The sequence below is a fragment of the Petaurus breviceps genome, unplaced genomic scaffold (assembly GCF_028583685.1).
Source record: "Petaurus breviceps papuanus isolate PSGF00001 unplaced genomic scaffold, PetGlider_PUasm1.0 91041, whole genome shotgun sequence".
Classification (NCBI taxonomy): domain Eukaryota; kingdom Metazoa; phylum Chordata; class Mammalia; order Diprotodontia; family Petauridae; genus Petaurus; species Petaurus breviceps.
The window spans coordinates 29,888,095-29,907,459 of NW_027187400.1; the positions used below are offsets into that span (position 1 = coordinate 29,888,095).

At 41.6% G+C, this 19,365-nt stretch overlaps 1 protein-coding gene across 1 annotated transcript in view; it reads left to right on the forward strand.

The window, feature by feature from the left end:
* NPHP4 (nephrocystin 4) overlaps nucleotides 1-19,365 on the forward strand; it is a 169,960-nt gene that overhangs the window by 62,810 nt on the left and 87,785 nt on the right. The window lies entirely within an intron of this gene.

Below are 19,365 nucleotides of genomic sequence, written 5' to 3' on the forward strand. Positions count from 1 at the left end.
GAGAGAGAGAGAGAGAGAGAGAGAGAGAGAGAGAGAGAGAGAGAGAGAGAGAGAGAGAGAGAGAGAGAGAGAGAGCATGCACACATGTGTGTGTTTGTATCTGTGTGTGTGTATGTTGCTGGGCATGCCTTGAAGCTTGTCTTTCATTAATGTAGCCTTTGAGAGTCTAGGCCCCTCTTGCCATGATGGGCTCCTAGTTGAGGGCAGACTCTGGTCCTCACGGCAGTTTCCTGGATGCTCTTGAACGCCAGGACTATTAGCAAAGCAGATCACAGCCACAGTGCAGTTCCACAAAGTGTTTGTTCTTCCCGTCCCATCTCTATTCTAAGTCCCTCTTGTGGTTCATTCCGCTAGGCATCCTCTTGGCTGGTTAGTATCGGAGTTTCAGTAGCTGTCCTGTGCCAAGGTAGCATCACTTCCTGTCTATTCAATGACTAGAAAAATGAAGTGAATTACAGAATGCATGAGGCATGTTGATCAGGCTTCTGTTGTTCATTCGTTTCTGGCATGTCCAGCTTTTCATGACCCTGTTTGGGGTTTTCTTGGCAGAGATACTGGCGTGGTTTGCCATTTCCTTCTCCATCTTGTTTTACGGAAGAAGAAACTGGGGCAAACAGGGTGCAGTGACTTGCCCAGAGTCACAGTTAGTAAGTGTCTGAGGCCAGATTTGAACTCAGCTCTTCCTGACTCCAGGCCTAGTACTCAGTCCACTGTGCCTCCTTGCTGCCTCTGATCAGGCTTTACTTTAGAATGCTTTATTTCCTCCTTCCAGTAACCTATGTATATCAGACCCAAGGTGAAAGGTTTCTGGGAGACAGATGGTAGAAATATAACTTTTGCTAATTTTGTAAATTCTTTGTCTTTAAGGAAAATTATCAGGCTGGAAAAGTGTTTTCTCAATTAATCTCTGACACTGCATTATTCTAGATTTTTTCAGGCATTTCATTTGCTGGAAGAGATTTGGAATGGTAAAGAGGGGTTCACTTTGGGCGTTGGAAAAAGAGATCCGACACTCCAGTTCCCCTCCCCTCTGCCACCCTGTGCTAGTGATGGTTACAGTGAGGTGTGACCTGACTGATTGCCTTCGTGTCCGCACCTTGGGCCTTCAGGACTCACATTCCTTAATCAGATGAAAAAAAAAACATGCCCTCTTAAACAGACAAAACCTGAGAGACAGGCACTTGTCTTCCTTCTTCTCTCTTAGTAGTTACATTGATTTTAATGAAACCATTCCTCCTAGATTCTTCTCCTCTCTAATTATCACTGGAAATCTGGCTCAAAAGCAAACGTGTGACATTTTTTGTGATTGCAAATCAAGTGGCCCCTTGGGGTTGAGTCTGTGACTTCCCAGAGGAGAACAGAGCCTGAAAGTCAGGGGAGCAGTCAGAAGGGATGAGTGGTCAAGCCACTGACTCTGCCCCTGAGGCCTGGATTGCTGAGCACAGAGATCAATGCTCAGTTGGCATCAGATGAGACAGAGGGCCAGGCCAACGGCTTGGGGCCTGGAGCTTGCTTGGGGTTGACAGCTTTCTCCATTTGTAGTTCTATCCTGACTGTGTACTCATTTACATTTAGATATGTCCCCTTAAGAATATTTATTATAATTTACTCCTCATTATAAAGTTTCTGTACAGAAAGTGATCCATTTTACTTGGTCTTTTATTTTTTTTAATCCCTGTTGAAATGCTTAACTCAACGGCAAGTGCTTTGGACATGCATCGCTGCCCTCATGGTGTTTGGGAATCAGCCTGCCCAATAGTTCATAAATTTTCTTTGACTTTGTGGTTTTTATCTTAATGTACACTGTTGGATTTAGCTTAACTGTTGTCAAATGGACTTTCTGCAGCTTAATCCAGAGAGAAACCATGCCAGTGTATGAAGTTATTGTCCACACAAATTACTAGCTTTGTGGAACAATGAAAATATGTTAAGTGTTCCGTTATTGGAGCATGTGTGAAGTCTGAATGCAGGCCAGGGTGAGCAGGTTCAGATGCATGATAAAGGCAGCAGAAAATACCATTTGCCAGACTGGCTTGGGTTCATTGTCCATTCGGTTCAGTAATCTGCTCCTGGGAGGGACACTGAGGAGAGGGGATCAGTCAATCATTGACAACCATTTATTAGATTCTTACTGTGTGACATGCACTGTGCTGAGCTTGGGGTAGACTAGTGAAAGACAAAAACAGCCCCTCTATGGGCTTACATCTTTGGGAAGGAGACAACACGTAAGTAAATAGGTGCATACAAGAGACAGAGTAGATGGAAGCCAGGACTGGAGGGGAAGGAGGAAGTGGCTGAGAGGCCTGAGGACAGCCTCTTGACCAAGGTGGTTTGTGAACTGAATCTCAGAGGAAGCCACGGAGTCTAAGAGGTGAAGCCAAGAAGGGAGAGTATTCCAGGAGTGAGAACTGGCCAATGCAAAGGCATGGAGAGGGGGGATAGAACAGCAATCAAGTCCACTGTGGTTGGATGATAGAATGTTTGGAAAGGGAACAAGGAGTGAGAAGACTGTGAAGATAGGAAGGGCCAACTTCTGTTTAGTCCTAGAGGTAACAAGTAAGTCCTGGAGCATTTTGAGTTGGGGACAGGTGGTGGTGGTGAGGACACAGCAGCCAGAAGTAGGGGAATCGGTATTGGTAAAGCCTTGTGGTGGGCACGCCAGTGAGAAGGCTGTTGGAAAGGAGAAAGGAAGGAAACATTAGGCATCTTCTTCTATGTGCCAGGCCCCATTGAGTGCTTTACAAATGTTGCTATATCCCTATATCAACATCACGAGGTAGGTTCTGCTATTCTCCCAGTTTTACACTTGAGAAAACTGAAGCAGACAAAGTCACACAGCTAGTGTTTATCTAGGCTCACCTTTGAGCTCAGGTCTTCCTGACTCCAGGCCTAGCACTCTGTCCACCATGGCTTCCTCAAATAATAGGTCAGCTGAGAGGTGGAGATAGGGCCCAAACTAGGGTGGCAGGTCTGTGTGTAGAGAACAGGGCATCTCCCTCCCTCCCCTCACCCCTCTCTCCGAAAGATGTAGAACAAGAAATTGCAAGATTTACCAACCGATTGGCTTTGATGAATGGAGAAAGGCACCAAGATTACCAGCCTGGGTGACTGGAAAGATGGTCGTGCCCTTGGCAGTAGAATGGAGAGTCAGAAAAGGAGTGATTTGTGGGAGAAAGATAATAAATTCTCTTTTGAACGTACTGGATTTCAGAAACCCGTGGGATATCCAGTTGGTGATACAGACTGGAGGTTAAGAGAGACTAAGGCTAGATATGTCCACCAGGGAGTCATCTGCATAGAAGGATCATTGAAGCCATGGGCACTGATGAGATCACCCAGTGAGATCGCATAAAGGGAAAGAACAGGATCCTGGACAGTTTGTGAAACAGTCTGTTAGTGGGTCTAACTTGGATAACGATCCAGTACAGGAGACTGAGAAGCAATGGTCAGAGAGGCAGGAGGAGAACATACAAGGGTTTCCAGGATGTCAGCTGACAGCTAGTCTAGTGGGGATCTGTGTAAAGCCCTTTTAAACCTGTCAGGTCTCTCTTGCTGGAATATAAATAAGTGCTTTATGTGTCTTAATGCCTTTTATGATGTTTTTGGTTTTCCTTTCCTATGACTGACACTCCCTAAATATTTGTGGAATTGAATTAATCAATAACCAAAAAAGAAAAAAAAAAGCAAATTAAAAAGAAAAATGCATTTCTTATTCATCCAGCCCATTTTTACAGACCTCCCAAGTGTTGGGCTTTTTGAAGGAGAGGAAGTGATGGTCTAGAGTGGGACCCCTTACTCTTTTTGTGTGTGTGACAAGGACCTTCTGATAGCCCAGTGAAGTCTTTGGCCCCATGATCAGGACAGCATATTTAAATAATTGGAAGAAATGTTAAATTTCACTTAGTGGTTAGTGAATATGAAGAATTATTATTATTATTTTTTTTTTGGAGGGCGGAAGGTAGGGCAGTTGGGTTAAGTGACTTGCCCAAGGTCACATGGCTAGTTTTGTGTTAAGTGTCTAAGGCCAGATTTGAACTCAGGTCCTCCTGACTGGTACTCTATTCACTGTGCCACCTAGACACCCCAAGAATTATTTTTTTAATCATATAAATTCACAGACCCACAAAAATCTAGCCATGGACCCCTTGGCAGTCTATAGTCCCTGGTTAAGAACCCCTGGATCAGGAGTTCTACTTACAAAACTCTTTCTTCTATCATAGTTCCATAAATGAATGAATAAACGAATGAAGCATTTCTTAAGATCTTTCTCTGTACTAGAAAATTTTCTAAGTTCTAGATTTACAGATACAAAAAGAGAGAGCTCCCACCCTCAAGAATCTTGCATCTGAATTAGGGGAGGCTAGGAAAGGGTGTTTTGGCTATGAAAACAAACGTAGTGAATGGAGCCATGGCACATTCAGCTGACTTCCAGGTGTTTCTTGTGATTGCTCCCACGGGAGACCACGGTCTCAGGTCTGAGACTTTTCCTGAGTGACTTGGTATGATTCCCTCAGCCCATGGCCCTTCCGTCCTGGTGGGGAGAGCTTACTGTCTCTAGTGAGCCCCAGACCAGGGCCTGTGCTTCACCTTGACCATCTTCCTACCATCCTTTTCTCTCCCCCTGCCTTCCCTCGTTTCCTTTTCTTGGTATGGAAACCAAAGTAAAATCAATACCATTATTATTACTCATAATAATTGCACTGTGCTAAGTGTTTTGTATTCTTTATCTCATTTGATCCTCACAGCAACCCTGGGAGGTAGCTGTTATTATCCTCATTTTACAGATGAAGAAACTGAGGCAGGCAGGGTCACACAGCTAGGGAGTATCTGAGGCTGGATTTGAACTCAGGTTTCCTGACTTCAGGCCCAGCACTCTCTCTACTGAGTCACCTAGCTGCCCCTACTGCCATTTTTTTTAGAGAGAACCCAGTTCCAGAGAATCAAATTAGCTCTATTCACATTGCTTGTCTTTAAAAATCTTCTCCTTCTGAATTAGGAGACTTGCTAGCATGCCAGAATTTGTTCTCAAAAACATTTTAATTCTTCCCTAAAGCTTTTTTTTTTTTTTTTAAAGCAATCAGGGTTAAGTAACTTGCTCAAGGTTACACAGCCAGTTATTTCTGGGTGTGGTGTTAAGTATCAGAGCCCGGATTTGATCCCAGGTCATCCCGACTCTGGGGCCAGTGCTCTTACTCACTGAGCCACCTGGCCACCCCTCTAAAGCTTTTTAATACTGGTGTTTGGGGTTCCTCTCTATCTTTACAGGGAGAAGGAGACCTAAGTCCTTGTCCTGGAAAGTAGGATGGAGTGAAGTCCCATAGGACTATAGGTCTGTAGGACTGTAGATTTAGAACTAGAAAATACCTTTAAGATCACACTATTGAAGCCCTTCATTTTGTGGATAAGGAAACTGGGACCCAAGGGGAGGTCATTTGTCTAGAGCCACAGTGAGGTAGTGAGTATTAGAGGTAGAATCTGAACCCAGGTCTTCGGATTCCAATCCAACATTTTTTGCACATCACTAAATCACCTCATAAATCTCATTTCCTGACTCTTTCACATGGTGACATTTCAGTCTTCTGGAACTTCTTAGGGTTTTACTGACAAAGACTTTTGAAAATGAGTCACTGCATCTGCCTACATAAAATAATGGGACAAGATTAGTCTTTGAGATTCCCTGAGCAGAGACCATCTCTTTGCTGAAACTGTTGGGGCTGGATGTTGGAACCCGTCTGTATGGATCCACCTGCCCTTGCCCTCCTTGCCCCAGTCCCATGTTAACAACAGAGACATATACTCTGTGTTGTGGATTTAAAAATGAAAAAAAGTTGGTGAATTCTATTTTGAGGGTAGTAACTGTACAGTTTCCTGGGGTTTGGGGACTTTTCCATTAATATTCACTTTTTAAGAATTACTCATATAATTTATTTTTACCCTACCTTTGTTTCAGAATGTCCCTCCTCAGAGTTAGCTATCCCTTGTAACAACAAAGAAAAAAGAGTTCAGCAAAATGAGCCAGCATGTCCATGGAATCTCACAGCATATGTTGCCTGCCCACAGTCCCCCATCTCTGTAAAGGAGACAGGGAGGTAGATTATCTTCTCTTACTGTTACCCAGGCTTGATATTGACTCTGAAACCCAAACCCTAGAGTTAGGACTGGGAGGTGAGACTTGGTCACCAACTAAATTTAATTTTAAAGGAAATCCTAAAGATGTGTTTGTATATATAAATGTTTGTATGTATAGACATAGAGTCCATCCTTATCCTTTGTGCATTTAACTTTTGTGATTTCAAACATTTGTGTGGTTTTATTAGTAACCTCATTTTCACTTTCATGTTGATAGCACATATTCAAGGCACAGTAGAGAAAAAAATGAGACTTGATGCATGCAAGTGTATGGAGAAGCTGCTGTCCTACTAGGTGCTTCACTGGTCTGGTTCACATTCCTGTTGCAGAGTCAAGAGCTCCCTGTGCATATTTTCATTGTTTGCCTTTGAAATTCAAGTTTTGTGTTGCAATTATGCCACAAAAGCATAGTGCAAATCCTTTGGACTCTAAGCCCAAGTGTGCAAATTCAGTGCTGTGACATATTGAGAAAATAAAGATGTTAGGTAACTTTCTTGCCAGAATGTCTGCAGCCATTGTTAGTTTGATTTTGGTGTTAATGAATGAACAATAGGGTGTTAATGAATCAACTATACTAGTAAAATGCCCTCACCCTGCCTTCTGATAGACAGTAAGTGGCAGGTTAAAAAAAGGTTTTGTTTTAAGAGTTTTCTTTACTGTATGGTATTGTAGATTTCATATGTTATGAAAAGTGAATGTTATCTGAAATGAGTGGTTTTTAATTGAAACATTAGCACACAAGGTCACAGAACGCTAGGGAATGACTAGTGAGAAAATATGTTTTGCATGTTACCAATTTTATTTTGTTTACTGCATTTCATGGGTTATTTCATGGTCACTGTGTTAGGAAAACTGCATATTATCAGAATTAATGTTTTGTCATAAAGAATTGTATTTAGAAAAGTGCATTTGCAATCTCTAGAGAAAGATTACCATTTTTTGGTGGTCACAGGAACCTAACCTTCTATTTCCCATAAATTCAATGTATTAACATCTGTGTTTTTGGACTTTTTCATGATTTTCTAGGAATTTTACCCCCAAGTTAAGGTAAAGTTGAAGGTTAAGTGTATGTATTTTGTGGAGGAAGCCTGCCATGGTGAATGGAGAGTACTGGAAGACCCACTTTCAAATCCCCTCTCTGACCCTAGCTGTCAAAGCATGGGCAGATCACCTCACTACTCAGAGATGAGATGCCTGCTGGCATGGATATGAATATTCAGAGATCCAGGGAATTCCCCACACTGATAAATTTCTATGTTCTTTGGGTATTTGTGTATTTTTCCAGTTGTTATTAACACATTTGAATTAGCACAACAGACAAACCCAAACAAAGTCACAAGCACACTCCTCTAAGTTGGAAGTCATGATCATGTAGGGTATCCCAAATGTCTTAATGTAATTTTTTAGCTTTAATAGTTTAAAATTGCACTCAAATATTTGAGACACTCTGTATTCAGTTCTTTGGGTAACATTAGTTACATTGTGCCACACTTAACATCTTCGTGCAAGAATAACTTGTGATTTTTCACAGGGAAACTACTTAACCATCTTACTTATAATAAAAAACAGCAGTGATGATTTTGCCCTAAGTAGCCCTTTCTTATTATTCCTGTCCAAAAGAAAATGGCTTCTCCATTTCTAAGTAAGGACGCAGAAGGCAATAGCTTTTGTGCAGGAAGTCAAGAATTCCTTCATTAATTGTATAAGTCCTCAGTTAAATATAGAGATGACTTTTCTTTCTTACTTTTTCCAAACTGTTTTGAAGATTGGAATTGTAAGACTACTTTTTAATAATTGATCTGACCCCTGATCCTTCTCACTGTTGGAATCACAGAACCATGTTGGCAGGTGTAGAAGGAAGCATTCAGGTCACCTACCTTTTCTCCTTCATATTTCAGATGAGAAAGATGAGCTAAGAAGGGTAAAGTGATGTCTCTGGTGTCACACAGCTAGTTAGAGGCAAAATGAGACCTAGAATGTAGGTCTTCCTTTGTGTAGGGCTTTTCCTACTTCCACCTCTTTATTCAATTTGAGAATGTTCTGAAGGTTTCTGGTACTTGATTGGTTCTACTCTTTCATGTGATTTTTAGAAAAGGTCCCAGAGAAAAAGGTTCCATTTTATTCCATTATTAATTAACTTGATAGATACTTGGTGAGAATAATCCATGAATGCTTTTAAATTCAATGGTGTAACAAATTTGACTTCTCTGTTTGATTTCTTCCTGTATTTATTATTCTGGCTTCACTTTCTTCCTTATGTAGCCTTGGCCCTCTAGTTGGTTAGCTCAGTAAAGTGTTCTCCATCGCCCTTGAGTCCTTTGTCTCCTTGACCTTTTGCTTGCTGACCCCCAGCTCTGAGTACCTCCTACCATCTGTCTCCTCTCTTCCTACTCTTGAGCTGCTGAATGGTACTCAAAAAATCACAACATGCATGAAGTCTTGGACTTGGGCCACTATAAATTTATGCTTCTAATCCACAGATAGATGAGAAGTATAGGATAGTCATCGAAACACTGGCCTTGGGCAACAGAATCTGTCTTTGGATCTCAGCTTTGACACTGACTAGCTGAGTGACCATGCGCAAGTCCTGCCATCTCTGAGCCTCATTTCTTGGGGATGGGTGATGGGAAGTAACACTTGTGCTTCCCTTTCGAGTGCTTTTATGAGGAAAATGCTTTGTAAATTGTGAAATGTTCTAGAAACGTGAGTTGTTAACATTATAATATCATCATCATCATGATGTTTTGTGCTTATATAATCACTAAATAAAGGTGTTTTTTTTAATGATCATCTTCACTCTCCCCTTCCCTTCTGGCTCTTTCCCCTTAGCCAATAAATACGATCCTGTCTCCTCTAGTCTAACATCATGACCTGGACCCTGATATCTCTTCAGATTCTTGTCTTCTTTCTTCCTTTTATTGTCAGTCTCCTACAGAGGGTGGTCTAGGCTGGTTACTTCTACTTGCTCACTACCAATCTATTAAAAAGAAAAAAAGCCCATCACTTTATTGATGTCTTTTGTCTTTATGTCAGTCATTTCTGTCCTTCCCCTTCTCCACAATAAACCCTCCCTGGTCACAAACACAACGATTACCAAAACCATCCAATGCAGAGATTGCTTCTGACCTTGTGCTCAGAAGGAGGGGTATGGGTGGTTCATTGCTTCTTCTCCAGTCCCCTCATTACTTTCTCGGAGTTTGACTTCCTTTGATCCCCTTTCACATTTATTTGTTGTAGACCTTGTGTCTATGTTCTGTTCTCTTGGTTCTGCCTTTGGGATCAGTCTTGGTTCATAGGAATCTTCCTCGATTGTAAGAGTTCCTCAGGGTCAAGGGGAAACTCCTTGAAAACTGAGCCTGGTTTGTTTTTGTCTTCGACTTTCTCACAACTAATGCAATGTCTTGTGTCTAGGAGGTGCTTAACAAGTGTTGAATGGGACGGTCTGCTCTTGGTCTTATTGTTGCTGAATGGGTCAGTCTATTGCCACTGGCTTCTTGCTTCTTACCAGGTAGGACTTTTTGTGTGAGAGACTCTCTCAAAACCCTAGCTTGGAAAATGAACTGGCAGACTCAGGATTGTGACTGGTAAGTTCCTTTCAGCAGGGGATAGTTTGAACAATAACAAACCAGCTAAATCACGAGGTTTGTTTCATAGACAGGAATCCAGCTTACACTGGCAAGTCCAGACCAGAGGATTCTTGTACAGTTGTGATTCAGGCAGCCAAGGAAGGATGGTAGGGAAAAGGAAAGATATTCAGTGAATGCTATACAGAACAGCCTGGGGAATTCAGCATTCTTGAGCCCAGACTGATCCATGAAGGCATAGCAGGAAATCCAGGTGGAGCCCAGCAGGGCATGCTCAGGAGAAGTCTAGTTTAGTAGTTTGGCCATTAGAGGATAGGTAGCATGAATTACATGGAAATCTAGGAAGATGGGCAGTTAATATTTGGGAGTCACAATGGCAGCAGAGGAATGTCTTAGCAGATGGTGGTTGGTAATAGGGAGGTCTGAGTGTAGGTCGCAGGACCAAGCAGAAAGAGTTGGCAGGTCTTTGGTGAGGTCTTTTGTTCTTGGGAGGACTTGGGGTGATGTGGCCTCACTTGGAAGGACATAAGGGTAGGAAATCAGGCTACTCCCTCATTACAGAGGGGGCTGAATTGATCCCACCCATGGACCCTGAAGAGACAGCACAATCCACAGACATCTCAATGGGGCTACCAAATCTTTGGTCCACAAAGAGACCAGCAGGAAAAAGTCTCTCCTCATGGACCATGGGGCTCATTTCTCAACTTAGTAACTGCTCACTTCAGATGCTGAATATTTTATTAATAAACTAATCTCTGTCTCACAAAGAGCTCTCCTTTGCTTGAAGTGCAATAAAACCTTTGGCCAGGATGAAGAATTATACATGCTTATATAACTTCCTTCACAATCATACACTGGCTCTTTGGTCTTCTCATTTATGTGTTTAAAGAGAATTACTTTACTCAACAGGATGGAGGGCAAATATTGTTCGTCCAATTATTAAAGTGCTTTTAAATGACACCACTTAGAACATGGCCCAAATGGGCTTATTAAATCACTTTAATTATATGTTGTTAACTTTATCCACCACGTATGTTTATGGAGGAATTTAGCCTGCAGCAGCAACCAAGTGCTCTATCAGTTTAATTTGGAGACGGTCTTAACGAGAAATTGATCTACATTATGGAGAATGTTACTCCTTCAGACTAATTTTGGTTTTCATACACTCTGCTTGGAAATGTGAGCTTGTTTTTCATAGTGACTCAGTTCAATTCAACAAGCACTTACTGAGGGTCTGATATGTGCTTGGCACTGGGGTGGATGCAAAGACAAAAAGAAACTCCACCCTGCCCTCAAGGAGCTTATGTTCTTCTGGAGGTGGGACAACATATGCACAAATAATCATGCAATGTGAGCAAAGCAAATCCTAAGTCATTTTGAGTTGCTGGCTGGGCTTGGAATTGGGGAAGATCCAGGATGGGCCCCTTACAGGAAGGAGCACATGAGACACAGTCTGAGCAAGGACATATAGGAGGGGAATGGAATGTTGTGTACTGGGGCAAAGAAAGAGAGAACAGAAAGTCCAGTGGAAGGAATAAGGGGAGAATGATTATGAAATAGGGTTCAGAGCCAACGGACGCGTTTGTATTGAATCCTAGTGGTGATTGGGAGCCTCTGAGTCTTTCTGAGCAGGGGAATGGCATGGTTAGACCTGCTGCTGTTCAGTTGTGTTCGACTCTTCATGACCCCAATTTGTGATTTTCCTGGCAAAGATACTGGAGTGGTTTGCCTTTTTTTCTCCAGGTCATTTTACAGATGAGGAAACTGAGGCAAACAAAGTTAAGTGACTTGCCCAGGGCCATACAGTTAAGAAAGTATCAGAGGCCATATTTAAACTCCCAGTGCTCTATCTAGCATGCTACCTGGCTGCCCCAGTTAGAACTGTACTTTGGGAATTATAGGTTTGACAGTTGTGTGGGTGACAAGGTAAGAGAGGGGAAGAGATTGGAGGCTAGGTGGACAGTTAGAAGGTGATTGGGGTAATCCAGATTAGAGGTGGTGAGGGTGTGGAGTAGGGTGGTGGTGTATGAATGTTGCATTTTTTAAGTCCTTAAGAAATGCTTCCTAATTGCTCGAGCAATTAATGAGTTGTTTTTCCTAATTTGCTCAGCCAGATCTTCGACATTTTTTGCTCCTGCCTTGCCATCTTTCAAAAGGTGTTTTATGTATGTTAGCACAGATTTTAAAATTGTTTTGCTTTCCAAAGACCATACAATCCCCTCTAGTCACCAACAATGATTTGGGGAATGGTGAATGTTTGCTTAGATGAATATCTCAGGGACTCAAAGGGAACATTTATGAAACTCCATGTCAGGCACAGGGGATACAAAAAGAGGTAATTTGCTGCCCTCAGGGAGCTCACAATCTAATGGGGGCAACAGCAAACAAACAGATAAGTACAAACAAGCTATGTGTGATATACACAGAAAGTCATTAATGAGGGAGGGCACTAGAATTTGGAGGGGTTGGGAACGGTTGTGTGTCAGACACTATTTGAGGCATTGGGGACACAAAAAAAATGAGAACAGTTCCTGCCTTCAAGAAATTTGCAGTTTACTAGGGGGAAATTATACACAGCCAAGAATATATAAAGTCGTTTGGGAGCCAGGCAGAACAAATGTTGGGCAGCTGGGTGATGACAGGCCTGGAGTCAGGAAGCCTCCTCTTCCTGAGTGCAAATTTGGCCTTGTAATGGACACCAAGATATAACAGGACAGCTAGGCCAATTATAATTTGATAGGAGTGTTTATTAACCGGCTGGGACTGCCTCTCAGACCGAAAGACAGCCTCGAGCTTTCTGTTAGACATAATTTTATAGACAATGTGATTGCTAGCTACAGAATATGTTTCTAAGGGGTACAGTGTCTTTAGCATTGTGTCTATTGAGGCAAAACATTCTCAGTATTATTCTTATTAAGGCAAAACATTCCCAATATTATTTCTATTCAAGCAAAACATTCTCAGTATTATTCTTATTGAAACAAAGCCTTAGTATTATTTCTACTGAAGCGAAACAGACCTGAATCCGTGGGAATCTGTGGCATGTTTTAGCAACACAGATGAAACATTTCTTTACTATTGGAGCCTGTTAGGTAGTTTCCAAGGAACCCAGTATGGGTCCCCTCTAGCAAGTTGAAGGGGACTCTAGTGTATAATTTATGGTGGGCACTTCAGCCTCAGCCACTTCCTGTGTGGCTGTGTGACCCTGGGCAAGTCTGTTCAAAGGCATGGAGGCAGGAGATGGACAGTGAGTTTTAGTTGGTGTCTAAATAGATTTTTGTTTTTCTTTAATTACAGATGCAATGGTGGGAATCCGTGTATCAGAATATTTCCCAAAGTAAAATAGATGTGAGTCAACTGAATTTTTTGCCTAGTGGATGTAGATAAAGTCAGGGTTAGTTTCATCACTGATGTCATTGAGGACAAAGACCAGAGCTTGTGCATGTGGTTCCTGTTACTAAGCTTGATTTGTAAGCCAAATTTAATTTTTTTTAGCCTGTGTGGTATTGTTGCTTCCTAAATATAGATTCAGGTGTTGACAGTTCAATTAAAAATCAACCCACCAGCATGATTTGCTTGATTTGCATAAGTTGCAATCCAAATTGGTGGGGTGAGGGATTTTAAGGTAAGTCCTCTTGTCTGACCTGGTGTAGGCCAAAGGCAGGGGAATGCTCTTTCCTTGCCTTTTTGGATGCAGTGTGTTTGAGAGGAGTGAGCACTGGGTTGGGAAGCTGAGAGTCTGGGTTTGAACCCCGCTTCTGTTCTCCAGTACCAGAGTGACCTCGGTCACATTGCTTCACTTCTCTGGACCTCTGTTATTTCATCCATGGAATCTAGAAGTGCAATTAGCTGCTCTTGCAGTTAGAAATCAGAGAATCTCCAACATCAGTCAGAGAGTGCAGGGACCTCAGGGTTTAGCTCTCTAGTCCAACTAGAATACTGTGGTTGAACTGAATTCCAGTCAGGGCCAAGCCAAGGTATGTACAGGACTAGAACAGTGTCTGAGTCTAATCCTATGATGTTTAATGGGAGTCACAGAGTCGAAAGGAATTTTAGAATGTATTGTCCAGCAGAACATTCCTCTTCTACCTACAACATACTTTATTTGACTAATCTTCTTTGAAGGCCTCTGATGAGGGAGAACTCACTTCTTCTAGAAACTTACCATTCCACTTTTAAGAAGCTTACATTTTCCGTTTTTGGTAACTTCTGCTGGTTGTCCAGGTTTTGCCTTTTAGGGCCAGGTAAAACAAACCTTGGGCAACTAAATGATGACAGGCTTGGAGTTAGGAAGACTCCTCTTCCTGAGTGGAAATCTGGCCCCAGACGATTACTGGCTGTGTGACCCTGGGCAAATCACTTCACTCTGTTTTGCCTCATCTGTAAAATGAACTGGAGAAGGAAATGGCAAACTGCTCTGGTATCTTTGCAAAGAAGATCCTAAAGGGGCCACAAAGAGTCGACACTACTGAAAAACGACTAAACGATGAATAACCAATCTAAGCCCTCCTTGAGATGAAAGGCCCCACAGATAAAGACAGCTATTGTCTCCTCAACGTCATTTATTTTCCAGATGAAACATTCCTGATGCCTTCAAATGATACAGAGTGATATGAAATGAATTCAAGACCTTTTTTTCGCCATATTGGTTGCCCTCCCCTGGATAATCTCCTGCTTATCAATGCCCTTCCCAAAACATGGCCTCCAGAAGTGAATACAATTGATCCTGATGTGGCCTGACTTAGGAGAGGACAGGGGAACTGTGGCCTCCCTACTCCTGGACGCTGTCCCTCTCTCACTGCCATCTGAGATGGCAGTACCCTTCTTGACTGATAACATCACACAGCTGACTCAATTCACTAAGATCCCCATATCTTCTCCATTAAACATCTTCTCAGTTTAATTGATGCCTTTTTTGTTTTAATGTGTGTCACACGTTTTTATAATCATCTTCATTTCTAACTGTATCCCATCTCCCTCCCCTGTCTAGCAATGCCCTTCTTGTAGCAAAGATTAGAAAATAAAAGGGAGAAACAGTTGAGCAAACCTATTTAGCTGTCACCTAACTGACAGCATATGCAGTGTTCCATACCTGTATTCAGTCACTGGTTTCTGTAAAGCAGGGAGGGAGGTGGTCCCTTGCATCTTTACACATTCCTTTGCTGAATATATGTCTTGCCGTTCCTTATCCAGAGTCATCTCTTTAAACAAAGGTTAAACAAGAAAGAAAAACCAAGTGATTCCCCCAAGTCAACTGGCTCATTGAGTTTCTGACTGTGCCCCACCCCCATAGACTTGCTACCTCTTGCAGTGATAGGGAGGAGAAGGTTCATTTTCCCAACACTTCACAGCAACAAAGCTTGGCCATCACACTTAGATGGAATCCAGTTTCTTTCTTTTGTTTCTTTCCCATTTCCATCCATGTAGTCATCCTCCCATCTTCCCCAGAATGGCTGCCTGTCTTTTACCTGTCTTGTATTTTAATTCAACAAGCATTCATTAAGCACCTACGGTATGTCAGTATTCTGTGAGGGATCATTAAAAGGATACAAAGGAGAAATGAGATCACTCGTGGTCTCTAAGAGCTGTTTCCCCCGCCTCCACTTCTCCTCTCTCTAGATTCCCCCAGAGTGATGGTAGAGCCCCTTCTAAGCATTCAGACACTCTGACTCATAGGTGTCCTTTACTACTTAAGCCATTAGCAGGGAGTGAGAGTTGGCTGGTTAATCAATGGCAATTGATTTGCCACCAGTCCCTAATTGTCCCACTAAAGTGTCTGAGAGGGGAATCATTGATAATACACTAAACATCTCTTCTTCGAGCAGTTAAAGGCAAAAGTGAGGGAAAATGGATATTTATATAACTTACATATGTAACAGACAGAAGAGAATTATATTGAGTGAGAACAGGAATGCTGAAAAAAACCTATAAAATGAAAAGATTAGATATTGGATTCAGCTCATTCAGAAGTTAAAACATAAGGATATACACAGAAGGCATAGAAGTTTTGAGTGCCTCTTTTCTTGTTTTTTGAAGCTCATGATAAACCTCTGTTATTTAGTTAAGTCTTAACTTATAATTATTACAACATCAGGAGAATCTTCTTGTCTATACAGATGGGTCTTACTATGAGAAATTCCAATTCAGCAAGCATTTATTAAGTGCTCCCATATGTCAGGCACTATCCTAGGTACTGAGGAATGCAAAGGCCCAAAGGAAACAGTTCTTGCCTTCAAAGAATTTACCCTCTATAGGGGGATTGACTGCCCAGGGATAGTCATAGTCATTTTGGGCCATGGTAGGGAGGATGAGGGAGTTGGAGGGTAGAGAAGTAACAACTGGGAATATGGAGAAAGTAAGAACCTTGTTGGTACCTGTTGAATCTTAGAGTGAGTTTGGGCTTCCTAGAGGCATGAGATGATGACTTGGGGGGAATGTCTGCCTAAAGGAATGAAGGTGAGAGAGAAGCTGTTATTCTTGGGCGGCAGCAAATAGCAGTGGATTTGGAAGAAAGAGGGATTTAAGGACAGAGAATGATGGGCTAGGTCAGCAAAGATAGGCTGGACCTAGACTGTGAAGGGCTTTGGATGCTAAGCGGAGATTGCATCTTCTTCTGGGCACTGTAGAGAACCCCTGAAGCTTGACAAACAGGAGAAAGATAGGGACAAACCAGCACTTTTCGATATCACAGATACACCCAGATTTATAGAACTGATAGATTATAAGGTGACTAGTCATTTTACAAAATAATTCCTGCGGGCTTAAAAAAAAACTCTTGGAAAAAAACTCTCCTCATGCTTAAGTAGATTCTATTCACTTAGACTGGACTGAGACACCAACTTTTCAGTCATACACAATTGTTTGTCCTTTGTTCTCAGAAAGGACTAACATTATCAATAGGGTAATGTCTTGACTTACGAGTGAATTGGATTTGAGTGAGGCAGGGCTTTGCAAAGTCATCAGCCCCACTCTCCCCTCCAGGGTCACTGGAGTCCACTGACAAGACACAGGGCAAGGATAACTGTCAGTGGCCTTGGATGCGGTGGTACAGTGTGGAGAATAGCTTACGGTATCGTTCCAGTTAAGGCCCCTAGTTATCCCAAGCAGCTTTTTAGCGTTCCTGTGAAATGGAGAAAAGACAATTCTTATGTGGCATTTTATAGACAGTGAAGTGGTGGTACAAGGGGAGGAATCCCAAGTTCCCTAATTCTCTTTAGTTCTGAGGGCACCAGACTGCTCTAAAGTGACTTTCTTGCAGATGGAGCTGTTGTCCTGGATTGACAGTGACTAGAATCACATCTCACCAGAATAATCAGGATAGAGACTCTGGCAGTGTTGAACATTTACTGGCTTATACAAAGCTAAATGGAAAAAGAGGATTGAAGTTGATATCATGAATCTTTGTTGTGTATGCCTTTTTTAAAAAAGTGTATATAACATTTATCATGATAGTTTCAGCACTACCTTGCTTGTCTGTGTCCTCTTCTGAATTTCCATCTGTTTTCATCTGTGTATTTAAAAAAAAGTTTCATTGATGCTTTTCTCCCTTTTCTCCTTTTTTCCACTCTCTACTCTCTACCTTAACTCTCTTCTTCCCCTTCCCCTCCCCCACAAAATAAATGCCATTCCCTGTGACAACTAGAGTCAGGCAAACAAAGCTCCACTTGGCTGGGACGTCTCTTAAATTTTGCACCTCTTGTCCATCACCTCACTTGCTAAGAGGTGGGAAGCAGGATTAGTTACTGGGAGCCACAACTGGTCACTGCGTTATTAATGCTTCCTTTCAAATATTGGAGTCATTATATATTGCTCTCTTGGTTCTGCTCACTACACTCTGCATCACTTCATGTAAATACTCCCAGGTTTCTCTGGATCCACCCCTCTTGTCATTTTTTATGGTGCATTGATATCCTTTTACAGTCATATGCCAGAAGTTGTTTGGCCATTCTCAAAATGATGAATAACAACTTTGTTTCTAGTTTTTTTCTTTTTTCTTTTTTTCTTCTTTTTGGAGGGGGGAAGGCGGGATAATTGGGGTTAAGTGACTTGCCCAAGTCATATGCATTAAGTGTCTGAGGCTGGATTTAAACTTAGGTCCTCCTGTCTCCAGGGCCAGTGCTCTATTCTCTGAGACACCTAAGCCGTCTCCGTTTTTTTTTTTTTTCTACAACAAAAAATGCTGATATAAAATACATTTGTGCATAAGAGTAGTCTTCCTTTTTCTTTGGTCTCTTTGGGGTATATGCCTGGCATCTCTGTTTTCAAGGGTTTGTACAATTGAGTGTCTTTTTAGGTATTGATCTCCAGAATGGCTAGATCAATTCACAGCTTCACCCAAAGTGTATTAGGATGCCTGTCCTCCCAAAATCCTTCCAACATTTGTCACCTTCCTTTTTTTTGTCATCCTTGCCAATTTGATAGGTGTGAGGTGGAAGCTCAGAGTTGTTTTAATCTTCATTTTTCATATTATTAATGATTTGGGGCATTTTTCTATGTTTTGTTGACAGCTTGCCTTTCAAGTCATGCCTATTCATATCCTTCGACCATTTATTACCAGATGAATCTTGTACTTAAATATTTGAATCAATTTCCTATATATCCTGGATATCAGAGAAACTTGCTGCAAGTATTTTTTCATAGTTAACTGTTTCCTTTCATTTCCATTCTTATTCTCATCGATTTTGATTGTGTAAAATCTTTTCAATTTTATGTAATGCCAATTTTATGTCATTTTGTCTCTAGTGATCTGTTTCTTTTATTTAGTCAAGAATTTTTCCTCTACCCATAGTCACAAAAAGTTATCTCCTTCCCTGCTTCTAATTGGTTAAATTTCTACAGCTAGATCTTTTTGGAGTTCGTTGTGGAAAGTGACATGAGATGCTGGTCTCACTGAATTTTGGCCAGATTGCTTTCCAGTTTCCCCAGGACCGTCTGTTGAATGGTGAATCCTTGTTCTAGTACTTGGTTGGCTCTTTTTCTACTCCTCTACCATGCCTCCTTCTTGGGATTGGGAGTTTTAGTTTATGTAAATTAAAGTCTTACTCTATTTTTTGTTCATCTAGGTCAGTAAGTGGAGGCTCATAGAAGCAGTTTTGGTAGTTGGAAAGTACTTAGATTTGAAGTCAAAAGACCTTTGTTAGAGTTCACTTCTTTTGCTTATTTAGATGTATTACCTCAGGTAAGTCAGTTAACATCTTTTGGCATCAGTTTTCTCATCTGTAAAACGGGGACATCATTTTTGACCTCCGTACTTCATGGATTTGTTGTTGAAATGTTTTTTTATATAACAATTTTTAAGACAGAAAGTGCTATATATAAATGCCAGACATTTATTAGGTATTTGCGATGGATCTAGGTAGCTGACCTGAAAGAAACTAGTTGGGGAGGAAATATGGCCTGATAAGTAGGGCACTGGATTTTAATAGTCATCATTGTTGTCGTCATGCCTTTAACATTTATTGGCTATGTGACCATGAGTAAGTTACTTAGCCAAGTGGAGCCTCAGTTTCCTCATCTGTAAAATGGGCATAATAGCACCCACCTTACAGGATTGTTCTAAAGCTCAAATGGGAGAATGGGTATTAAACTCCTTTATGAACCTTAAAGCGCCAACTGTGTCTGCCATCGTCATCATCATCTTATTTACTATTCT